We start from the raw sequence: 25723 nt of genomic DNA, 5'->3' as shown, positions 1-25723 counted from the left end.
GTTTTTGGTAAGAAAATTACTTAGCTCTAAGAGGGTCTTCAGATCTTTGTGGGCACTGTATAGATTTCAATGCCAGGAATTCCGAGCAAGATTGGGTACATGCAGAAAACAAAATGGCCCAACCAGGTGCAACCGAATGAGCCAAGGGACCTGTCATATCAGTCATATCATTCATCAGTTCACGGTTTAAGCCAGAGGACTGTGTCTCTCTAGAATAGAGAAGGCATTATACAAAAGAATGAAGGGATGAGTACAAAACACCAATCCTTACAGAATTACCAGCAAGGATTGTTGCCAGTTCCATTTAAATCCCATGCCCTTGTTGAATTTTTCACACTTGACTAGAGTGGAGCTGGAGTTAAGGAAAAGGGATTGAGGAGGAGTTGAGGGAATGGGTTCCAGCCAGAAAATACCACAGAGGCAATCTGGCATCAAGTGTTCCCTTCTTATCTCGGCTGATCTAATCAAAATTAATGGAAGAGTCAAAAAAGGCAGCATGTGTTCCACTGAGTAGGGATGGGTGTTAACAGACACTTAATCATCAAAGACCTGGTCCATCAGCCCCAATAGGCCTGCAGACTGCATCTATTATTCCTTTAGTCTTTATCTGAGAGAAACCCCATCCTACACTGAAGGGTGAAGGTGATGAGTACTCCCTGGGCAATTATTCAGTTATGAGAGAATTTCCTAGTCTCTTTGCATTTTAGGTAGATGGAAATGAGGGTGTAATTATAAGTGTCCACCCTCACTCCGGTCCGTGGCTCAGAGCTTCATCTTGGCACCACCAAATGAACTGAAACAAAAAGCCAAATGAATCATCTGACTGCATTTTAAACACACTGTGCTATCCTAAGTGGAAACTGTTTAGGTTAAACTGCTCTCCCAATGTTATCTTCAAGGAATGCATTAATCTATTTTCCTCCTATGCTTGAAATTGATTAATGTTGAAACAGTCATTTGTCTTCAAGACTGAGTATACGTGGAAAATGCAAGCTTTTTAAGTTAAGATTCAAAACTTAATGGGGGGCATTTTCTGCTCTAAGGGTGTATCCAATTTTCCTGGCTATAGCTTTATCATCATCAAAACTGTCTTACTTGAGTAGATACTATATAAAGAAAGTTAGCCACTTGCATAATTTCCACCTTCAAGAGCTGGCAAAATAGAAACAATAGAAATTGGGCATGTAAACAAATTACTGTGGCAATTCAGACAACACACTATGTGTATGTCAGTTATCATTTCAAAATGATTCGGAAGAATATACATTTGTATCTTTCACAGACTTTTCTGAAGCTTTGCATATTTTTTTGCATTATGGTCATCAGCACATTTTTCTACTGAACCACCCTCACTAGAAGGCTGAGAATAATTCTAGACTTTCCTTCTCTCTCACCTCTTATATTTATTGATTCTACTGCCTAGAAATCTTTTCAACCAATCTTCTCAACTTCTACCTCCATTGCCTTAGCCTATGCCCTTATCATTTCTCTCCTGGAGTTCTTCAATATCTTTCCACTTTATCTAGCTTCCTACATTCAATCCATTTATAATACAACCAGAGCAAGATTTCTAAAATAAGGAAATAATTATTTGACTTCTCAGTTTACAATCCTCCAATGGTATGTCATTACCTAGACAGTCAAGCCCAAACACCTTAGCGTGGAAAATAATTCTCGCTCCTTCCCTCTCCTGCTACCACCTCTCCAGGTGCACCAAGAACTCCAGACATACTAAACTTTCTGCAGTTTCTTAAATATCCCACACATTCTTTTCTCCCTGTCATCTTTAACTACACCTTCTCTGCTGCCTAAATTATCTTCTCTCTCATTTCCTATTTCTCCAGTAAATGCATCCCCACCCACACATACCTACATATTCCCAAAGAATCTTTACTCTTTCTTTGTTCAGTATTGAATTCAAATGTTTCCTCTTTCAGAAGCATTCCATGGTAACTCTAGGAGACACTTTCTATGCTTCCTTAATGAATTGTTCCTACTTCTGCTGTATCACATACTACATTGTGGTAATTAGATGTTCTCATGTCTGTCTCCTGCTTTGTTCTACCTATCTTTGTATCTGCAGCACATAATTGGTACCTAATTAATGTTTGATTGATGAATAGATGAGTGAATGAATGGATGGATGAATCTTGTCTGGCTATTTAATAGGAAATACTTATTGGTTACATATTCTGATTAACGGGATTTTTGATTAGTAGAATATAATGTAATACTTTAAAATGTTACTTATTTACAGATCTATTAGCATAGAATTACTAAATACTAATAAACAGTAGTAAATAATCAAAGAAATCTCCATCACAGTTGCAATAGCATCTGGTTCTAAATGTTTACTGTACTTGAATATCTACTTAATTCCAATTTAGACCATAAATTTCACTAAGGACAAGATAATGATTTCCTGTAAACAAGTGTTTTCAAATAATGTGTTCTTATTACTTTATAATAAAATATGATCTCACCTCATAATTTACTTAATCTTGTGCATCAAATCTTGTTCACATCCTCTTCTAGTAAAAATTCTTGTCTTTATTGGGGGAACTAAAGCTCTACTTGTACAGCTTTCTAACTTCTAATCAAGGATGGAAGGCTGCAAAAGTATGCTATATCAGAGAGGAACCAGACAGAAGGTAGGAGGTGTCTGAAGGCTAGATCAGGCTCCAGATGAGGAAAGAGAAATGGTGGAAACATTTGATAAAAACCGAAAGTAAAGGGCACTCCCTTAATACAATTCATGAGCACCGCCAAAGTATTGTAAATGACCTGCATGCAGGTGAAGAAGGGCTGGTCTCGTTATGCTTTCTTTCCTATCTCCACATTCTAAATATTCTCAAAGTTTTTTTTACTTCCAGGTTTCAAGGACCAAAAATATTCCTAGATTTTAAGAATTTGCAAACCAGTAATTATTTTTTTACTGAGATAGAATGGCACCAGATAGACTTGTCCTGACTTTTAATTTTTCCAAGTAAGGACATTAAAAAATGGAAACAACTTCCATCTATTATCATCAATTCATAAAATATGTTTTAATGCACAAAAGGATTTAATGCAAAATGTCTTAGTAAAGATTATTGCATTGAATTTAACTTTATAAAAAACCAATTATACTTCTTGCGGAAGAGTAAGCATCTCATCATGGGCTGACCCTAGACTGAACACTGATATCTGGGTGCCACTCCTCTAATGATGGAAGCAGCATAGATTCCTGCCCTTAAAGAAGAATGAGTTACAGATAAATCAACCACCCAAGACAACAGAGGGCAATAAAAGAAGATTCAAATACAAAAATCACGTTCCTGGGCTTATTACTGGTGATGTTTTCTAAAGTGTCAAGTACTGTAGATCTTTTATGATAAATGGGATCCATAGAAAGGTATATAACAAAAAAATTAATACCATAAGATTATTATTTATGAATATCCTTTTTGCTCTTAAGAACTCCATAATCAGCACTTCTACTTAGCTTCATCAGTTATCCTTTCCCAGTTCATTGTTGCTCGCTGAACTTTGGGGACATGTATTTCAAATCCTACGCTTTAGCTTGTGTGAATCCCTACCTCTCCAGGTAGCACTTAACTTCACCTCCCTTTCCTTAAAGTTGAAATCAAAACTACCTCTCTTCTTCTTTCATTTAGACACCCAAACAAACCACCAACATTATGATAATTTGACTCAACTAACGCAGTAATTTAGAAACAACAACTTCTCTGAACTCTGCAATTTAATCTGATTTGCAATCCAAATTGTTTATAATGGAGAAGATAGTCTCCTTAACGCTATGCATATGACACCTTAGAATAATGTTTATACTGTTAATATATACACTTTTGGAAAAATGGCAACTACTAGCATTGTGCTAAATAAAAACATTACCTATTAAACCTGCAGTTTAACTGTTTGTATTTTGTTATAGACCTTTATAGACCTGAGGCATTCACTCAATAGATACTTACTGTCCTACCAAAATTTTTCACCTGTTAACCTTAGCTTTACTCTGCTCCTGACTTTACCCACCTCCATCATCTCACATGCACACACCTGAATTAACCTAGATCTAAAAGAAAAAGCAAATAGACCAATCTTTGAAGTCAGAAAGAATAGCTTCAAAACTTGGATCAGTCGTCTAACTTGGGTGAGCCTCAGTTTTCTCAAACTTAACTGGAATTTCATCTATATTCCTCTACAGGGTTGCTTTGCAGCTTAAAGGCAGTCATTTGTATGTTAGCATTATGGAATGTTTCTTCCCATCTTTCATCCAGCTTCAGGAATTTCAAATCCTTGTTATCTCTGATTGTCTGGAAATGCCTCTGATTCAGTGGAAAGCAAAAGCTTGAGGACTAAACCTCATTCATAACATCATTTGTTGTTTGAATATTGTGCAGCATAAAAATCTAATAGAAAGGAAAATAATTAGATCATTGAAATAAACGGGTTCATTCTAAGTGGTTCTGAGCAGTATTTCTGAGTAACGGTAGCAACAGAGTATGAGCAAACCCAGGGAGAATGTGTTGCTTGGTAAAGTAACAACAGACAGGGTGACGTGAGCTTTCTGAACATACTACAGTCTGAAGTCAGGATACCTTAGTCGCAAAGGCTAACAAACTTGATTTTATCTATTCGTGACCTAAATCCACCTGTAGGAACAGACTTACATTAATTGAACTCAAGAGATTTGAGTTTAAAACCAGAATGCCAAATTTCTCTATTTTGGAGGAGAATTATTCTTGTTGAGATGAAAGACACTAGGGTCCTCTCTTTAACATGTATTGACTGCCCATGTAGGTAACTCTGGAGAACGTCAAATTAGAACCTGGCTATCAGTTTGTTAATATGAAAGCTTTAATCTGTAACTGCCAAAGACACTGGACAGGTGAAATTCTGCAGTCAGTACGTTATTTCTTGGTAAGTAACCTTCACAGAAACCTAAATAGTGATTAGAAGATTGCCTGGTGAGTATGTGATCAGAATAAGTGGAGTGTATGACCCAATGCCAGTGAACCTTTGAACCATGTAGAGAAAGTTTATACTTTTTTAGTCCACCCTAGAGTCATAATCGCCACCTGGACCAGGCAGATGTTGGATTCTTAAGCAATGTGTTCCTGCCTATGGTTGGCTGCAGCTAAGGTTTGCCTCTTCCTATGAGTCCATGACTGACCTACCTCCCTACTGTCTATTACAGCTCCTCAGTAATGTACATTAACACCTTTAATCAGAGTACAGGTAAATCCTAACAGGCCTGGTTCCTGCTGTCTCTAGACTGTGACAATATTGTTCTGCTTGTAAATGCGTATTTTAAAGTTTAATTCTTATAAGACAATTCTCTTTCATTCACTTCACATTCTTGGGGAAAGCCTGAAATGCTCATGCCCTGAAAAGAGCAATTCCAGTAGGTGTGACATAATGAGCGTGAGGAGTCTGGAAAATGTCTTTACATTTAGATAAGGAGCCTCCACAGAAAAAACAGAAGTGGGGGGAAGAGGAGACACAGAGGAGAGCAACAAGAAAATTCTAATCAGGGAAGCTGTCAGATTTTTGGTTTGCAATTTTCTATAGTACAGATCTACAGAAAACATACCACCGTTTCCAGCTCATAATAACAAACTCCTAATTAAATGGAATCTCAGTTTTTCTGCTTTAAGGTTACAAATACAGGGATATGAAATATTCAAATCTCTTTGACCTTGGTCAAATGTGTCATCCTTCATGGTCAGCTTATAGACAAAAATCACATCACAGCAATTCAAAAGGGCAAATTTGAGAAGCAGCAGAAATAGCACTGATCCTTCTTTCTGCCCCTTTTTATTGGAAAAAAAATGAATGTGTATAGGAGATCTCACACCACAGGAAATCCCCCAATTACAGAATTCAATAAAAGGATTTGCCTGTAGGACCTCCTGAACATAGTAAGTCACCTTAATGGCTTGTTTGGATTCTCTTTTCATTTGTAACTCTCATGGCCTTTTTGATCACCACTGTCTACTTCTGCAATGGTTCAATACTAGCAAGATGCCAGAGGAATAGAAATCTCAAAGTCCCACAGTTTATTTATTTAAAAGGTATGACTTCTCAGATTGCCTAGAAAAATGATCACACCTCTCCACTATTAATAGTAAAAAAATTCCATTAAAAGTATACTTCTGTGATGCAATATGATGCCTTCTGTGGACATATAATAAGGCTATCACCATTTCTTGACCTGGCCAACTTTCTGACCCACCAAAACAATGACATCATGTGGGGTATTCAGTAGCTTTATTTCAGCATCTCCATCCTCCCTCTGACCTTTCCCGTCACTACTCTGAAAGAGAAGAAGGTCTGTACTCTTCAGTGAAAGAAAATATGCATTTATTTTCTGAGCGCTACTGCTCACCATTTTCAATACTTTATACACCATCCTGTCTGTATAAGAAGCACCTCTTGCGATTCAAATTCTACCAAAAATATCTTGCAAACTTTATCTTCTTTGTGAAGTTGCTTGAAATCCTAACCCTGCACTGTCTTTCTACAGTTATTGTCAAGCCTTTCCTCAGCTGCCTCATGGGCTGGTAAGTAGACTAAAAAGAACCAAAAGAAATTGCTTGCTTCCACTATCTTTATCCTATCCCTGTAGAGGAGGATCTGAAATATAAAAATAAAAAACATATGTAGAGAAATCAGGGAGGGCACCCATAGGACTCAGACTAAGGAATATAGGCCTGTATGTCATCAAATCAAGAGAAAGGATATCCAGGACAAAGGTTCCCCTGTCTTAACCCATCCCACGGATAAAAGTCACATATGTGATCTGCTCCAGGCCACTGCATAAGATTAGAATTAAGCTCAATGCTCTCACCTAGTTATAATTCCAGCCCTTCCTCTCTGAAAAGCAAACTCAAGTCAGTGAACATGACATTATTATAGGGATAACCTTGAATCCACTATAATTTATAAGACAGCTAATCTTTCAAACACTTAAACACCTGACAGCCTTACAACTGATCTCCATGTGCTGCTATACCATAGTTAAACCTTGAGTTAAACTACAACAAGAACTATTATTCACAAAGCATGTGATAGAGATTGCATGATATAAAAGGCCCAACTTGTAACTTAAGTAACCTTCAGGATCTGTAGTGAATTCAGCTCTTGCTTTGCTTTGTTGGGTAGTAGGGTGGGAACTAGAGAACAATTAGTCAGGAACAGAGAAGGAAAGGGGTGGGAGAGAAAGAACTATGAATCCGTCTGTAAAACAGAATGATGGATTTGTGCATTTGGGAAAGAGCAGGAAGCAGGGGAGAAAAAAATTATTCGGTAATCAAGCATTTCCTTTTCAATTGTTTGATGAGTTTGCATTGGTTGTCATTTTTTGCCTGCATTGGGATAATGCTTCATGAATACTATCCCCTTGGGTTTCTCTACAAATGCAAGATGTGTTTCTTATGAGATTATTCCCAGAGCCTCATTCTGAAATACATAGTTCATTGCTTATAGAGTTTTTATAGAGCAAGTTCTCTTTCAATAGATATGACTCAAAAAAATGGAACTGTATTAAAACTGTTCCTACACTCTCTTACCCCAAACCATGGGGTTTCAAACTTGTTCATTTTTCTCAGGTGAGTCCTGAGGCTCCCTTTTCCCTTCTTTCCAGAATACTATACTAACCGCATGCAAATTTCTTGGCTCCTAAATGCAACTGGCTGCTGATCTATCATTTTTTATAGTATTTTCTCAGCAGTGTATGATAAAGTCACACAACACATAAATCATATAGCAAAGCTCAACGTGCCACAGGTAAATTCTTAGAATTTTTAATCACAAAGAAAATCGACTATAACACATGGTATCTCCAAATTTAGCCTTTACATTCTGTTTTTAAACTCTTTGCTTTTGAAGATCTCACCTTAACAATGAAATGAATGCCTGGGTGCTGTGCTTGCAAACTGCCTGAAAGGATAAAGCAAGAAATATAGATTCCTAACATTTATTTTTAAGATCACTGTATTCTGTACTTTTCACCATGCTATTCACTTTTTAAGTACTTTGTTAATATGATGTAAAAACCAGTTAATAGTCCCCAGACTCCAGTAACCAATTATTATTAGCCACTTAGTCAGACATTCAAAATGATTTCAAGAGGCTAAAACTTGCTTCCACCATAGAAAGGAGAGAAAATACTAAATCTAGTTTAAGAATAATGAACTTCTGCCCCCACCTATAGCCCAGACTTAAACGCTTAAATAAGTTTTATTAAAAAAAAATACTGTTTGTCCACTATGTTCCAGAGCCTGAGTTGAGAATTTATCATGCAAATAACCAAGATATGAACCCAAAAAATAGCCATTTGGTCATTTACTTTGACCATCTAAAATCTGCTCAGTTGCTCTAGAGCAGAATTCATTGCAAGAAGCTTATTCAGGCAGGATCAATAGCAAAATGTGAGTCTTTCCTTTCTCCTGCACATTCTGGCATAGCACACGGAAATTTGACAGGGCTGGACATCAGACTCTAGGACAGGGTTTCCCTGGGTTGAGGGGATTTTTAAGCTACATGATTAGGGAAGCCCTGATCCTCCCCTGTTGGGATTAGGAACCAGGATTCAATAGCAATATGATGTGTTAGTAATATGGCTCCAACCCTCTCTTGAAAGCCCAGCATTCACAGCTTGGGCAGGGGGCCACCTGTGAGACACAGCATGCCAGCAGCAGAATTACCAAATGAGCACTCAAGAGTGGCAAAGCCCACTCTGGCATGCTCTCATAGTTAACCAGGTTTGATTTCCTTAAAGCACTGAACCACAGCCTCCTTCCACTGAAATTCAAAGAGGACCATTATTTTTCTGGTGAGGCCAACCTGCAGAATCAGTCCTGGATTCATTCAATTCCCCTTTCTGTTCCCAAATGACGTTATTCAAATGTCATAACCCATTCTGTCAGAAATCTGTACTATCTAAAGCCAAAAAAGCCATGAGGCCAGCCACTGAAATAGACATAGGAGACACCGAAGATGATTACAAATGACCAGGTGACCAACCCCTGGAGGCAAGTCATGTTCTCCCAAAGCAAACCTTTTGGTAAGAACAGCCCAAGAGATGTACAACATCCAGTCTGGAAAGTACAACAAAGCTGCCACCCAGCTCTATCATGGACGCTGAGGAATGGCATGCTCCCAAATCTCCAAAGACTGGAGAAGGAAGAGGTGTAAGTTCTGCTCCTCCTCTGGCCTTGTTAATGGTTTATTTGGCAGATACTGGGTGATGTGATTCAAAGATATTTACTAGGAGTCTGGTAGTATCAGCAGGAGTTTAATAGTATCAGCAGACTTGAGAATGGCTCCCAGCTTTCCACTTAACATATCAGTACTGGATGGCAAGCCCAACATCAATATAGAGTAGCTGAGAGGGCCACCACTTGTTAGAGATGTATATATTGAATTCACTGCAGCCCAGGTGACAGCTATCTTGGAAGACTCCCAATATAAGACAATTGAGTATGCATGCTTTTCTCATCTCTCATAATCTCAGGTGTTTCTTTCTGAAAAGGAATGGTTTAAGTCCACAAGCCCAGGTTGCTCAAATCCTGCAAATTCCAAAGAAACTCTTATCTTCAGCTCTGGCCCTTGGCTAGCTCCTGGGAGATAACCTCTGAGCACTGAGAATATTCTGCATGATAAAAGTGTCTTTCTGTGCCTGAAACCTTGAAGCCATGCTGAAGCACTTTGACCAGATTAGTTATCCTAACAATATGTTTTATAGCAAATGCGTGTTTTTGCTCTGGGGTGTGTGTGTTATGTGCTGGAATCTAAGTAGCTGAAATCAGTCATGCAGCCTACATGACTGATCCCCAATAAAATCCCTAAACACCAAGGCCTGCATGAGCTTCCCTGGTGGCAACACTTTGAACATGTCACATATTGTTATGGAGAGAATTGTGTCCCTGTGTAGCTCAGCTGGGAAGAGATATCTGGAAGCTTGCACCTGGTTTCTCCTGGACTTCATGCACCTCTTACCTTTCCTAGCTTTAATCTGTATCCTTTCACTGTAATAAACTGTAACTGTGAGTAAAACAGCTTTTCTGAGTCCAGTGAGTCCTTCCAGAGAACCACTGCACCTGAGAGTGGTCTTGGGGACCCTGATACACCTTCCTTAGGCAAGGGCTATTTTGCTTACTCAGAGATCACACCATCACTGCCACCCATTACACACACATGACCCTGTAGCAGTTGAGTGCACTGATCTGCAGCTACAACTCAGGTGATAATGGCCAGAAATGAATGTTCACCACACAATGTTTGGATTTGGAACTACTATATCACATGAGTAGGTTACACAATAATGGGTGCAGCCTCTGATGGGCTAGTCAACAACAGCCAGCCAGATAATTGCAGTTCCTTTCAAGTGGGTGTTTGCTCACTTGTTGTCACAGGGTGCCATTCAGATTTGCCAATCATCTGAGGAAGCTAGGGTACCAAAAAAATGTATGGGGAAGTTTATATAGATCAGGTCCCTATACACTTCTGTGGTACTCCAGGAATTTCCTATCATCCTCCAATTTTGGGGTCTCTAAGAGACAGGTTAGAGGAGATGGACTCCTCAAGAGAAGGCTGTCCTTAAGACAACATTAAGTGAGAAGTCCAGCCAGCCTCCCAGTAAAAGCAAGGGCAGTACTACTGCAGTTCATCTTTGATTCAACTGTTCCTAGGTTTGTGCTCACTCCCTCGCTCTGTATACACACACATATAGGTATAGTTATGAATCCTGGCTTATGGGATACAGCTGCACAGGAAGATTCTGACAGATTACATTCCCTATCCTATCCACAAACAAATGTATGTATTCTTGATTTGCTTTTCTCTTGTGAGTCCTGTATCATTTGAAAATGTCCATGCCAAGTGGTTGAAGTACATCATCACTGACTCAACACTCCCATCATCCTGGTAGAGACTGAACTTGATCTTAGGGATAAAGACACATGACTGAGAAAATGGAAGAGGAGAAGCTGACTCCCATTGCCTACTAAGGGTTTAGCCATGGCTGAGGAGATCGGTGCTGTAAAATACCTGGAGCGCTTGGCTTTCACATAGGGAGGCCTCAAGACGCGTTTGATGAAGCTATTTGAGCAGTTCTTGGCCTACCTCCCATCAGGAAGAAAACGCCTGCTGTTGTAAATGTTCGAGTCCTTCTCGCCTTCCCTATTCCCCTTAAAAACTTTGCATGCTTTGCTCAGAAATGGTGGAGCATTCACAGACATAGAAAACAGACTTATGGTTACCAAAAGGGAAAAGTGGGTGGATAGATAAATTAGGAGTATGGGATTAGCAGATACACACTACTATACATAAAACTGATAAACAACAAGGATTTACTGTATAGCACAGGGAACTATATTCAATATCTTATAATAACCTATAGTGGAAAAGAATCTGAAAAAAAATCACATATATACATATATACATGAGGAGATCAGTTGCCTCGTAACCCACCCAGGAATGACTCCATCAGTCTGACCACTTTGCTATCCTAAATTTAGAGGGAGGGGATGGTTTTCATTCCTTTTTTCTGAATGGACAGGGTCCATCTCTAATATCTCCCTTGTCTGATGTACTGAGAAGTTGTAACCATCCTTCAGCACTGCAAGTATAGGGAGTCCATTCTCTCACACTGTAGGGTTTTTAAGCTGAATGATTAGAAAAACAATGGCCCCTCTCCTGCTGTGGTCAAGGACTATGAATAAACAGCAATAGAGGAGGTAGAACTTGGGCTCCAGTCCTATCCTACCAGCTCAGCTCTAGGGTGATGTGGTGTCAGAGTCCATATGGATGTGGATAGCCATATCCCCCATCATGGGGTGAGGAAGAAACAGCCTTTCCTCTTGGCATCATTTGGAAATTGGAGTTCAAGTCTTGTCCTTGACCTTAACTGCCTTAAGCACCAGGCATAGCCAGTGTCATGGAGCTTTGCAGGGAGGTCAACTCCTTTCCTGGGAGGCCAGCCTGCAGATGATCAGTGTTGGACAAGTTAACCCTTTCCCCTCAGCAGGAAATTATACTATACAGGGCACTAAGAGTTTTATAATACATTATCCCTGTCCTAGAAAAGCTTGCAGATCCACACTGGCAGCACTAAAATGGTTTTAGCATCCACACAGAATGCCCACTGTAGAGGCATTGCTTGGAATTCCTGTTTCAAATTTGGTAGTTACATGATTTCATTTTAGCGTGGTCACAGTGCATGGAGAAACTAGTCTGCTTTTGTCTTTCCCTGGATTTTCTTTAACATTTCAACCTTAATATGAAAGACTTTTAAAATTAGCCAAAATGACCTAAAACATTTTAGTTGATATTTTATGAAACCATTAATATGGTTGTTATTGAAGGTTTGCTAATGGCTCCCACAACTCTGGGTTGGGCGAGAGACAAAAAATTCAAGGAAATGTATATTCAAAGATTATCCCTAACTCCTAATACTTTTGGCCCTAGACTCATCACTTAATCTCCCAACATCCTGATTGCCTTATTTACAAAATGAGAAAAGTAGAAGAGCTTACTCATCAGAATGCCAGAATGTGTATAGAGTGATGAGTATTTTTATTTAACCAACTAGAGATATGTAAATTATAACAGGCAGCAAGTTAAGAGTGTTTCCAATATGTACCTTTGCCTGAGGAATTTTCTTTCCTCTCCTAGACATCAAGCAGAATCATTTCATGTCTAAGTCACACTTCCTCTCTGACAGAAGTCTCTTCAACCTAGCATTTAAGTTGGGTTGCATTTTTGTGGTTGTATATACCTCCTCTTGACAGTAAGGCTATAAGCTTCCAAAGGGCAAGTGATGTGCCTAATCCTCCCCTGTGTTCCTATAATACCTAATACATTCCTAAGGTCACAGCAGAAACTCATCAGGTATTTGTTGAGTTGAGTACCACACTAGACAGTTAGGAAGATAGCATATTTTCTTACACTTCATCCTCGCACAGTTACATTATCAGGGACAAACCTCCAAGTCTTCAGTCTCTTACTGCTCAAACCAAAACATTGCTCCTTTATTTTAGATGGATGGCTGATATCAGCAGGATCATAATCACAACCCTCTGAGCCAAACATCAGGAGGTTAATAGAAGCTGCTGTTGGAGAGAAAAACATTCTGCTGTTCTTTGTCTCCAAAATTTCCCAGCAGGCATAAGGATCTCCTACCAGATGAAGAGCTGGAAAGAAGGTCTCCGCTTGCAAAACAATTATCTCATAACCATACTTTGTTACCCACAGTGGTTTGATGAATGGGCTGATAGAAGAGAGTACGCCTAAGTATGGTTTTATTTGCTTGTCAGCTCTAAAAACACTATGTCCTCAATGATACCAATGATAGAAGAAAATAGTTCCACCCGCTGTGGCCATGAGCTTTTTCAGCTCTTACTTCAACTGTTAAATAAACCTCTTTGAGATAATGAACATTTTTCTAGGTTAGAGGTGTAGAAATAGCTAGTGCACTACTTATTCCATAGAACATTCAATGTGATAATGGAGTTTTTACTATTAAAATCATAGCACCCATAAGTCATGGGGGTGTTAATGTACAACATAGAGAATATAGTCAGTAATATTGTAATAACTTTGTATGGTGACAGACGGTAATTAGACTTGTGACTATTTCAAAATATATATAAATATTGAGTCACTATGATGTATACCTGAAACTAATGTAATATCATATGTCAATTATACTTCAATTTAAAAAAATACTACCAACTTTGCCAATTATTCTTAACTGGTGGGTTTTCCTGTTCTCACAAAGCAAATCTACACCCCTTCACCTGAAAAACTCTAGAGTGTTTTGAGATTCTCCCATTTAGCTTTGCTAAAGATGCAAAATGAAAGACATGAAATTGGTTAATATCTGTGAGAGGGAGACAGATGATGGCCAAAAAAACACGAAGAGCAGAAAAGACAAAAGAGAAAAAAGTCATGGCTACCCATCATCATTCATGTTGTCCCATCCACAACGCTCAGGGTTTCTTTATATCATTCTAATCCTTCTGAATCTATTTACTCAACTTAAATCTTAGACTCTTTACTCAATAGGTTAGATGTTCATTTTAAAAAACAGCCTCAGTGGTCTTACTCTTTATAAACTCAAGGAGCTGCTCAGTTTGTGTTAGAGTTATCTAGTGTTTTGAGGGTCTAAGACCCTCTCCGTTTACTCTTAAACGTCGTATCCAAAAGAACTGTCATCTGCTACATACATCCCGAACTCAAGCCAAATCAGACTGTATGCCATTTTCCGTCCTTGCTCTTCACGTGGACAAGTCATCCATCAGGGTTAGTGTTAATATCTAGGCTTTGCTGCCCTCTGCTGGCCTTCTAGGAACCAGCTACTCTTTAAACAGGAAAAATTGAGAGGTTAACTCACTTGTTAGATCTTGGATTCTAACTAAAACAAAGACACAAATTTATACAGTCTGATATTAAAAATAAGCATTAAAAGCCAAAACTTAAAAACAAGGAAAAAACAAAAACAAAACCAACAAAATTGTATTCGTCCTTTAGCATAAGTAGAATTCTGTAATCTGCATTTAATAACTAAATTTATCTTGCTAAAACATGGTAGTTTGCAATAGCAATAGTGAGGTGCAGTTCTGATACCTTTTGTATACTAATGAATGTTTAGTTGTCAATGCACATGTTTCTCAAACATTAAAACAAATGTAAAAAGTTACTTCTTGTTCCTATATCTGCAAATTTTTATCCCCTCTTTCTTCACAGTGCTAAATTCTGGGAATAAAACAGGGTAGATATTGTATACTTATGATATTTTCCAAAATGTATTCACACAATACATTTATTTCTAAACATAACATTGCAGTAAAATTGCTATAATTAAGTTGTTTTGAATCCTTGTAGAACCCTATAGGATTTGGGCACACAACCAACAATTTTTTAATTTGATATTCCACATATAAACAAGGTAAAATACTTCCCATTTTATAGTTTTGTTATTGTCCAGAATATCTTCCTAAAGTTTAAGAATCACAATTATGAAATATCACTAGATGAATTTCCCTATACTCCATGCTACTTAAGTGATTAGAATCGAACATATATTTCTACAACTCCTTTTTACATGAAGAATACACAATTTTATGATAGAAAATCTAGCATTCTCTAAAAGGATTGATTTTTAGTCACCTTAATACACTGAACTGTTTGAGGTAAAAAAAAAAGAGACTAAGTTATAAAATTTCTAACAGACTGAGTTATCAAGTGAGGGAAAATTATTTCTATCATGTGCAGCTTAGAAGTGTGATTATAAGTGAGAATGAGGTTCGTGATCGCTTTCCCTAGGAGAGGCTAATATGGAAAGAAAACATCACTATTAGCATCACCACCATCAATCTAATTACCATTTATTGAGCATATTCTATATGTCAAATAGAGGACTCAAATGCTTTCTCTTTACAACTTCATTTAATTCTCATAACAATATTACTGGGCAGTTATTTCCATTTTACAGATGAGAAATGTATGGCTCAGAAAATCTAGGCTCCTTGCCCCAGACCACACCTTAAGAGTCAGGGCAGGGGAGGGTTTCCAACCCAAAGCTGACTCTGAGGTTCATGTGTTTCTCAATTAAGTGATAGCTCTATACATTACAAATGTTTTGTTTTTACCAATACGAAATATCAAATATTGAAAAGAAGTTTAATCATTAATACTTTAAAAAGACTCCTTTTTTCTTTGTGTGTGTGTATGTATGTGTCTAAATCTTGAAGAGTGAGCACATAAAAGGTCAAGTTTGATAATTAACTTTAATTGTACTATTCCTATGCACTTTACCGAATAGCTCTAATAAATATGAAAAGCCTTTCGTTGCTTTGGAAACAAAAAGCTGTTTGAGCAACAACCAGAGCCATCCTTCAGTTCAGCTGAGCCACTCAATTCAAAATATCTTTGATCCTTAAAGGCCACATTTTGCAGTCATTAATTCTATGTAAAAAGTCAGTCTTGAAGAGACTTCTCAAAAGCCCGAAATATGAATCCTCTTGCTAAAAAGGTCACTATTTAGGATTTGTTTGAAAAATCTACTCTTTTGAAAGAAAGGTTTAAAACAAACTTAACCACACTATATACACACATTCAAATTAAGTTCTTGCATTTTTCTTCTGGATAAAGCAAGCACATAAAGTATAATGAGAAGCATCAGCTGGAGCCCAAATCTATAAAATCACATGTTCTCTGAGATTTTCTGAAAAAAAGGAATAACACTGTTCTTTATTGTTATGTCAAGGAAAAAAAATGTATAAAGAGTTTACTTGATGGGACCTGAACTTCTGCTGAGAATTTGTTAAGTCTGAAAATGTGATTAAAAGCAAAGCGGGCTTTCCACTGCAGCTTGTCTAGGAAGGCATCTTCCAAGGGCATGGGATGTGTTCTCTTTGCTCTGGTAAACACTATGAAGCATTGATCTACACTGTAGCTAATCAAGATGCTTTGCTTCACCTCCCTTCCTCAGCATACAAAAGTTTATGTCAGGAAAGCTGAGGTAATCAATCCTAAGGGGAAAAAATGGATCAGGAAGAGAATATCATGAATAAATACTTTATTGGACTATTTAAATTCACTGTTTCTAACATTGCCATATCTGCAAAGGCAATATTTCCCCCATCCTGCTTTACAGTAATTGAGTTTTAATTACAAAACAACTATGATTAAATCTATTCATCATCCAAAATTGTGTTTTACTATCCATTCCATCACTGTTTAACCTACTAATTACCAGTTTCCCATGGACTTTAATTAACCAAAGGTTTTCTTTGTCCCCATTAACTTCAGCTCATCAAGGTTATTGTCTGCTTATTATTCACTTAGAAAAAATCATTTCTAAGCCATGAATCATGTTGAGGGAGAAAATGATGGCTGAAATGTATCTTTTTGGAAGATACAAAGGGATGACAATAACCCTTACCTATAATAACAAAGTGTTGCTTCATAAAATACCAGACTTTGAATAGAAATAACCTCTAGCCTTATGCTAATAATGAATGCTAACTTTTATTTAGTGCTCACTGTATTTTCAAACAGGCTCTGTGCTAAGTACTACACATGAATAGATACAACCCTCACAAGCATATTATGAAACAAGCACTACTAAGAACAAAGTTATGAAAGATATTTTAAATCACCTTCTAATAAAAGACAATGCCAGGACTTGAGTCTAATATGGGTGACTCCAGAGTTGTTTAATCACTCTATTCCTCTACTGTAGACAATTATTACAAGATTCTCCCTTATAACTGCGTATTCTTAGTGGATGGATTAGTATTTTGTCTAGAATAGGCTGTGTGTGTGTGTGTGTGTGTGTGTGTTTAAAGGATTTCTATAGTTCATCTTCATTACATATAAGACTCCACCATTTCCATAAAATCTTATTCACTTTTAAAGTGCATATTTTCTCATTTGCCAATTGACTTTAAAGACTGATTGCACTGACAGAGTCATACGTGCAAATTCATCTGTGAAGGACCATACTTTATTCAGGCTAGTTAGGTGGCAAACCATAGAAATCCACTTCAAACTGGCTTAAGAAAGAAGGGGAATACATTGATGTACAAAACCAAACCACAGGAATCACAGAGACGGAGTGGAAGACAACCAGAAATTTAAACTCTGTAAGTTCCCTCTCAACATCTGCCATCATTTCTCGAGTTTCTCTTGTCTGAGACTACCTTCTTGATGCAGTAGGATGGGCTGTCAGAACCTCTGGGACCCAAAGCTTACATCTTTGTAGCCAGAGAAAAAGAAACTCTTCACCAACCGCACTAAGTTTAAAAATCCTGGGAGACACAACTCACTGGTCCAGTGTGGGCCCTCCCCCACCCAGGAGGACAGAGTGATAAGATCAGTTAGGTTTGAGTCATTGCCCACTGCCATTGCTAAGGAGGCAAACTGGATTCAAGCGCTGGACTTAAAATAAGAAATATGCTTACTTCGTTTTCAATTTTTAAAACATTATATAAATGTGCTGATCTTCATCATCCTATCATTTGTACTCAGATTTAAATGTTTTTTAACTATCCTTGTGTCTCTATATTACTTCTTGAAGTGGCAAAGTCTTATATGGGAGCCTCTGATTGGCTGGCACAGGTCAGTGATTTCATGTTAGTATTGAAGGGAAGAGGGAAGATCTACTATTAGAAATTTCACAGTGGGAGATGTGAACTATTGGCCAATAATTCTATATAATGATATATTGTCTTGAAATAAGGGTTTGCATGATGAAGGGTAAATAAATGAACAAACGTTAACTGCTTCATGTGATTAAGTGTATTTCATTCATCATTAACCCTAGTTTTTCAATATTTTCAACTTATTTTTTGATATTAAGTTAAAAACATATGTACAATTAACTACAATTGATCTAATACATTCTGATGGCTGGCATAACAAGCAACCCTTACTGTGTGATCCTAGTATAAGTGAATCTGGGTGAATTCCCTGTGTCAAACAATGACACACATTTACAATAGGGTAATTAGTAGTGACTGCTTTCACAGGCAAAAAGTTTTTTATCTTTTTCATGGAGAATTACAAAAAATAACTTGCAAGACTAGTGTTGTTACTCTTGAGCTCTGCAAAGAGATAGTGGCTACAAAAAGGCATCTCAGTTGGAGTAGACAGAAGATTATAAAGAGACAATCCTGGGGAGGATCTCTTTGTAGAAGGCATTGTTGGGGGTTCCACTCCCTCATGCCTCATCCTCAGATGAGGAGGAGGAGAGAAACCAGTTGGCTAACTATATAAGTTTAGTTGGTTGGACCTTCACTGAGATTATTTAGAGAGGTCTCTGGTATTATGAGACATAAAAGGTTGCATTTTGAGGGAAAGCCATTGCATTGGGATCAGCTTGAACTCTATGAAGTTATCAGAGTCAAGGATGCACGAATGTTGCTCATGGAAGAGATGTAGACAACTTGGGAAAGTGAGCTTATTCTAGCTCAAGAAGTCAGGGGTAAGACTTCAACAAAGAGAGAGACTATGGAGAGTAGGCATCCAGGAAACCAAAGACTGAGGAGGCTGTGGCCACCAGAAGACAGTCCACACTCAAGATACAGAATTTGTACATAGAGAGGCCAGTAGGAAATCTCTGAGAAGAGCACAAGTGACCTACAGCAAAAGAACTGACTCTAATGTTCTGCCAGGCACAGAGAGCCCAAGTCTCTGGAGCAGGCAGATCTGTTGCTAAAAGTCAAAAGTCAACAAATAGTTATTTTCAATCTACCTAAACACAGGCCACTGGGCAACTATGCAGCTTGTGGGATCTTAGTTCCCCAATCAGGGACTGAACCCGGGCCCTCGGCAGTGAAAGCACAGTGAAAGTGGAGTCTTAACCACTGGACCACCAGGGAATTCCCTGGGCCACTGGACAACTTGGTTGGCAGGGAAATGAACTGGTCAATCGGTCTGGCTCCAATAGATTGTGAACAAATGCTAAATTCTTGCTATTTTTGAAATGGGCACTAGAAATTACATTGTGTGGTGCTAAATCTAATTTGTGTTCAGGGAACTTATTTCAGCTTAAGAATCAAATTGCTAGAGAGGATAAGTTAGAACATGATGGTTGCATTTTCCTAATCTGTACACAGACTCCTTAGGTTTCACTATAGACAACTGGTATCTAGGACTGCATGTTCATATTTTTGTTTTTTATCAGACTGAATTATTTGTAAAAAGTAAGAAAACTTGAACTCTTACATCCACAGATCTCTTTTTTCACTGACATGTCTCTCTTTGAGTCTTTCTTCACACAGAATAGTAGGACAGTTGAACCATCTCCTTCTAAAGACCAAGCCAAACATGACCCAGTATCCTGGACTTTCTAGAGAGATATTTGAGCTGTCTCACCAGATTTCAATGAAGGAACTAAGTTCCAGTGTCCTGAGGCATCCATTATATGAAATAAATTTCCACCTAGAATACTATTAGTCACGTACCATCTTTGGAAGAACTGAGAAAATTCATTCAAGCTTTTTCTGTGTTCTGTTGTTTACAGGAGGGACCCTGATTGAAAAATGCAAACCTCTGCCATGTGATGGGCATCTCAAGATGTCTTTTCTCTTGGGTAAGAAGATTGTTTGAAAAATCTTATTTCTTTGTATCATTATCTGGCCCTCATCTGCCTCCTGCTGCATTTTCTGCTGCATGGCACTGTTTACGTTACATTAAAATGAGTTAAGGTTTAATCTCCCCTACTAGATCTTATGCTACATTAGGGCTGGAACTGCTTCTTAATTCTTCAGTCTCTAGCAAAGAACCCAGCAATATTGGCTAAAAAATGACAATTTTGAATTTCTTCAACTCATGATTTAGAATCTCAACATCAAAAAAGAGAATAAGGATGATGCTTGCTCACTCTGCGAATTTTAAGTTTTGTCTCTCTGCACAAACATGGCCTATCATAGAGAATCCAGTACCACCAACAGGAAAAGGAGCATTCAGCCAAACTGAGAAGGAGGAGCAGTATGAATTCAACAGAATTATAGAGATTCTATTACTCAGCCATAAAAAGAAACGAAATTGAGTTATTTGTAGTGAGGTGGATGGACCTAGAGTCTGTCATACAGAGTGAAGTCAGTCAGAAAGAGAAAAACAAATACTGTATGCTAACACATATACATGGAATCTAAAAAAAAAAAAAAAGGTTCTGAAGAATTTAGGGACAAGACAGGAAAAAAGACGCAGACAGAGAATGGACTTGAGGACACGGGGAGGGGGAAGGGTAAGCTGGGATGAACTGAGAGAGTGGCATGGACATATATACACTACCAAATGTAAAATAGATAGCTAGTGGGAAGCAGCCACATAGCACAGGGAGATCAGCTCAGTGCTTTGTGACCTCCTAGAGGGGTGGGATAGGGAGGGTGGGAGGGAGACGCAAGAGGGAGGAGATATGCGGATATACATATGCATATAGCTGATTCACTTTGTTAACAGCAAAAACTAACACACCATTGTAAAGCAATTATACTCCATTAAAGACGTTAAAAAAATGTAAATTCTGAAGTAAAATATGAGTTAACATTTGCATATCTGCTCTTATAAAACATAGGCATTTATAAAATTACCACAATTTTTGGTCTCTTAACTTCAGATAAGTCTCTTGCAAATGAGAAGGAGGATGAAAATGACATCAAGGCTTAGCTGCTAGTAGATCGAGCACATTGAATAAAGAAGGTTCAGCAGAGAAAACCTCTGATGTTCTGATTTATGTTCCTAAACCAGCTAGAATCATCTGCAGGGATGACCTCAAAATAAAAAGGAAAGTTTTCCTATTAGACTGAATACATTTTTTCTTTTTCTTACAACAAAATGAAATTCATGTCTTAAGTGTAATTGAAAACTAGGATTCAGTATGTATGTCAATAAGGAAAGAAAGCAAAAGAGAAATAATAGAATTCAATTCTAGACTCAACTTCCATCCAAAAGCTGTGCAAATTTAGAAAAAAAATCACTTACCCTTTCTGAGATTTAGTTTCCCCTTCAGTAAAATAAGTAGCTTTATGAGGTGACCTATTCTTTCTTCTCATCCTAAGAACTCTATAACCTTAAGAATGTCTATGGTACCCTCACAAACTTCCACTTACATTGTCCCAGTTTATTATAGGGTAATGAGTATTTAAAACAAAATTTTAAAATCACTTTATTTCTAAGAGTGAAAAGGGGGCAGAATAGCTTCTATCCTAGCAAAATTTGTTTCCCCCTCATGAAAGTAATCCTGGAATCAGACTGTTAAGATGTACCAGGAACTCCTGAGATCACACTTGCAGGCTAGGAAGAAAAAAAAATATTGCACATGGGATGTGATGATCCACCTGCGCTGGTTTACACACTCAATATGGAAAAAGACCTTGGTAACAATAAAATTATGCTGAAACACATGATAACATCACAACTCAGTGCTCAGAATACTCAGAAAGATTTTGAGAGATGCATTTTTCATAAAGGTGTGAGATTTGGGCAAATGATATATTAAAGAAATAAAATAGGGGAGACCTTCAAGATGGCAGAGGAGTAAGACATGGAGATCACCTTTCTCCCCACAAATACTTCAGAAATACATCTACAAGTGGAACAACTCCTACAGAACATCTACTGAACTCTGGCAGAAGACCTCAGACTTCCCCAAAGGCAAGAAACTCCTCACGTACCTGGGTAGGTCAAAAGAAAAAAGAAAAAAATGGAGACCAAAGAATAGGGATGGGACCTGCACCTCTGGGAGGGAGCTGTGAAAGAGAAAAAGTTTCCACACACTAGGAAGCCCCTTCACTGGCGGAGACGGCAGTGGGCAGGGGGGAAGCTTCAGAGCCTCGGAGGAGAGCGCAGCAACAGGGGTGCAGAGGACAAAGCAGAGAGATTCCCGCACAGAGGATCGGTGCCAACCAGCACTCACCAGCCGGAGAGGCTTGTCTGCTCACCCGCCGGGGTGGGAGGGGGCTGGGAGCTGAGGCTCAGGCTTTGGAGGTCTGATCCCAGGGAGAGAACTGGGGCTGCCTGCATGAACAGAGCCTGAAGGGGGCTAGTGAACCACAGCTAGCAGGAAGGCAGTCCAGGAAAAGTCTGGAACCGCCTAAGAGGCAAGAGACCATTGTTTCAGGGTGCGCGAGGAGAGGGGATTCAGAGCACCGCCTAAACAAGCTCCAGAGATGGGCGCGAGGTGCGGCTATCAGCCGTGGACACCAGAGATGGGCATGAAATGCTAAGGCTGCTGCTGCAGCCACCAAGAAGCCTGTGTGCAAGCACAGGTCACTATCCACACCTCCCCTCCCAGAAGCCTGTGCAGCCCACCACTGCCAGGGTCCCGTGATCCAGGGAAAACTTCCTCAGAAGAACGCATGGCACGCCTCAGGCTGGTGCAATGTCACGCCAGCCTCTGCCGCCACAGGCTCATCCCACATTCCATACCCCTCCCTCCCCCCAGACTGAGTGAGCCAGAGCCCCAGAATCAGCAGTTCCTTTAACCCCATCCTGTCTGAGCAAAGAACAGATGCCCTCAGGCAACCTACATGAAGAGGCGGGGCCAAATCCAAAGCTGAACCCCAGGAGCTATGCAAACAAAGAAGAGAAAAGGAAATTTCTCCCAGCAGGCTCAGGAGCAGCGGATTAAATCTCCACAATCAACTTGATGTACCCTGCATCTGTGGAATACCTGAATAGACAACAAATCATGCCAAAATTGAGGCAGTGGACTTTGGGAGCAACTGTAGACTTGGGGTTTGCTTTCTGCACCTAATTTGTTTCTGGTTTTATGTTTATCTTAGTTTAGTACTTAGAGCTTATTATCATTGGTAGATTGGTTTATTGATTTGGTTGCTCTCTTCCTTTTTTTTATATATAGACATATGTATATTTTTCCTTTTTCTCTTCCTATGAGTGTGTAAGTGTATGCTTCTTCATGTGATTCTGTCTGTATAGCTTTGCTTTTACCATTTGTCCTAGGGTTCTGTCTCTCCTTTTTTTTTTTTTCTTGGTACAGTTTTAAGCATTTGTTATCATTGGTGGATTTGTTTCTTGGTTTGGTTGCACTCTTCTTTCTATCTTCCTTTTTTCTTCTTTTTTTATTGCTTTTTAATTTTTAATAATTTTTTATATTTTATTTTAATAACTTAATTTTATTTTCTTTCTTTTTATCTCCATTTTCTTCTAAGCTGTGTGTCTGACAGGGTCTAGGTGCTCTGGCCGGGTGTCAGGCCTTGCCTCTGAGGTGGGAGAGCTGAGTTCAGGACATTGGTCTTCCAGAGACCTCCTGGTTCCATGTAATATCAAACTGCGAAAGCTCTCCCAGAGATCTCCATCTCAATGCTAAGACCCAGCTCCACTCAACGACCAGGAAGCTACAGTGCTGGACACCCTATGCCAAACAACTAGCAAGACAGGAAAACAACCCCACCCATTAGCAGAGAGGCTGACTAAAATCGTAAAAAGGTTACAGACACCCCACAACACACCACTGAATGTGCTGCTGCCCACCACAAAGACAAGATCCAGCCTCATCCACCAGAACACAGTCACCAGTCCCCTCCACCAGGAAGCCTACACAACCCCCTGAACCAAACTTACCCACTGGGGGCAGACACCAAAAACAACGGAAATTATGAACCCTCAGCCTGAGAAAAGGAGACCCGAAACACAGTGAGTTAAGCAAAATGAGAAGACAGAGAAACACACAGCAGTTGAAGGAGCAAGGTAAAAACACACTAGACCAAACAAATGCAGAGGAAATAGGCAGTCTACCTGAAAAAGAATTCAGAGTAATGATAGTAAAGATAATACAAAATCTTGGAAATAGAATGCAGAAAATACAAGAAACGTTTAACAAGGAACTGGAAGAACTAAAGAGCAAAAAAACAATGATGAACAATACAATAAATAAAATTAAAAATTCTCTAGCAGGAATCAATAGCAGAATAACTGAGGCAGAAGATAAATGACAATAAAATAGTGGAAATAACTACCTCAGAGAAGGATAAAAAACAAGAATGAGGGCTTCCCTGGTGGCGCAGTGGTTGGGAGTCCGCCTGCCGATACAGGGGACGCGGGTTTGTTCCCCAGTCTGGGAGGATCCCACATGCCATGGAGCGGCTGGGCCCGTGAGCCATGGCCGCTGAGCCTGCGCGTCCAGAGCCTGTGCTCCGCAACGGGAGAGGCCACAACAGTGAGAGGCGCGCGTACCGCAAAAAAAAAAAAAAAAACAAGAATGAAAAGAATTGAGGACAGTCTCAGAGACTTCTGGGACAACATTAAATGCACCAACATTTGAATTACAGGGGTCCCAGAAGAAGAAGAGAAAAAGAAAGGCTCTGAGAAAATATTTGGAGAGACTATAGTTGAAAACTTCCCTAATATGGGAAAGGAAATAGTCAATCAAGTCCAGGAGGCATAGAGAGTCCCATACAGGGTAAATCCAAGGTGAAACACGCCAAGACACATATTAATCAAACTACCAAAAATTAAATACAAAGAAAAAATATTAAAAGCATCAAGAGAAAAAAACAAATAATATACAAGGGAATCCCCATAAGGTTAACAGCCGATCTTTCAGCAGAAACTCTGCAAGCCAGAAGGGAGTGGCAGGACAAATTTAAAGTGATGAAAGGGAAAAACCTGCAACCAAGATTACCCTACCCAGCAAGGATCTCATTCAGATTCGACAGAGAAATTAAAAACTTTACAGACAAGCAAAAGGTAAGAGAATTCAGGACTACCAAACAAGCTTTACAAGAAATGCTAAAGGAACTTCTCTAGGCAGGAAACACAAGAGAAGGAAAAGACCTACAATAACAAACCCAAAACAATTAAGAAAATGGTAATAGGAAAATACATATCGATAATTACTTTAAAAGTAAAAGGATTAAATGTTCCCACCAAAAGACATAGACTGGCTGAATGGATACAAAAACAAGACCCATATATATGCTGTGTACAAGAGACCCACTTCAGACCTAGGGACACATACAGACTGAAAGTGAGGGGATGAGAAAAGATATTCCATGCAAATGGAAATCAAAAGAAAGCTGGAGTAGCAATGCTCATATCAGACAAAATACACTTTAAATAAAGACTATTACAAGAGACAAAGAAGGACACTACACAATGATCAACGGGTCAATCCAAGAAGAAGATATAACAGTTGTAAATATTTATGCACCCAACATAGGAGCACCTTAATACATAAGGAAAA

The sequence above is a fragment of the Hyperoodon ampullatus genome (genome assembly GCF_949752795.1).
Source record: "Hyperoodon ampullatus genome assembly, chromosome: 8".
Taxonomy (NCBI): Eukaryota; Metazoa; Chordata; class Mammalia; order Artiodactyla; family Ziphiidae; genus Hyperoodon; species Hyperoodon ampullatus.
The sequence above is the reverse complement of the archived record's forward strand: the minus strand, read 5'-3'. Positions refer to the sequence as shown.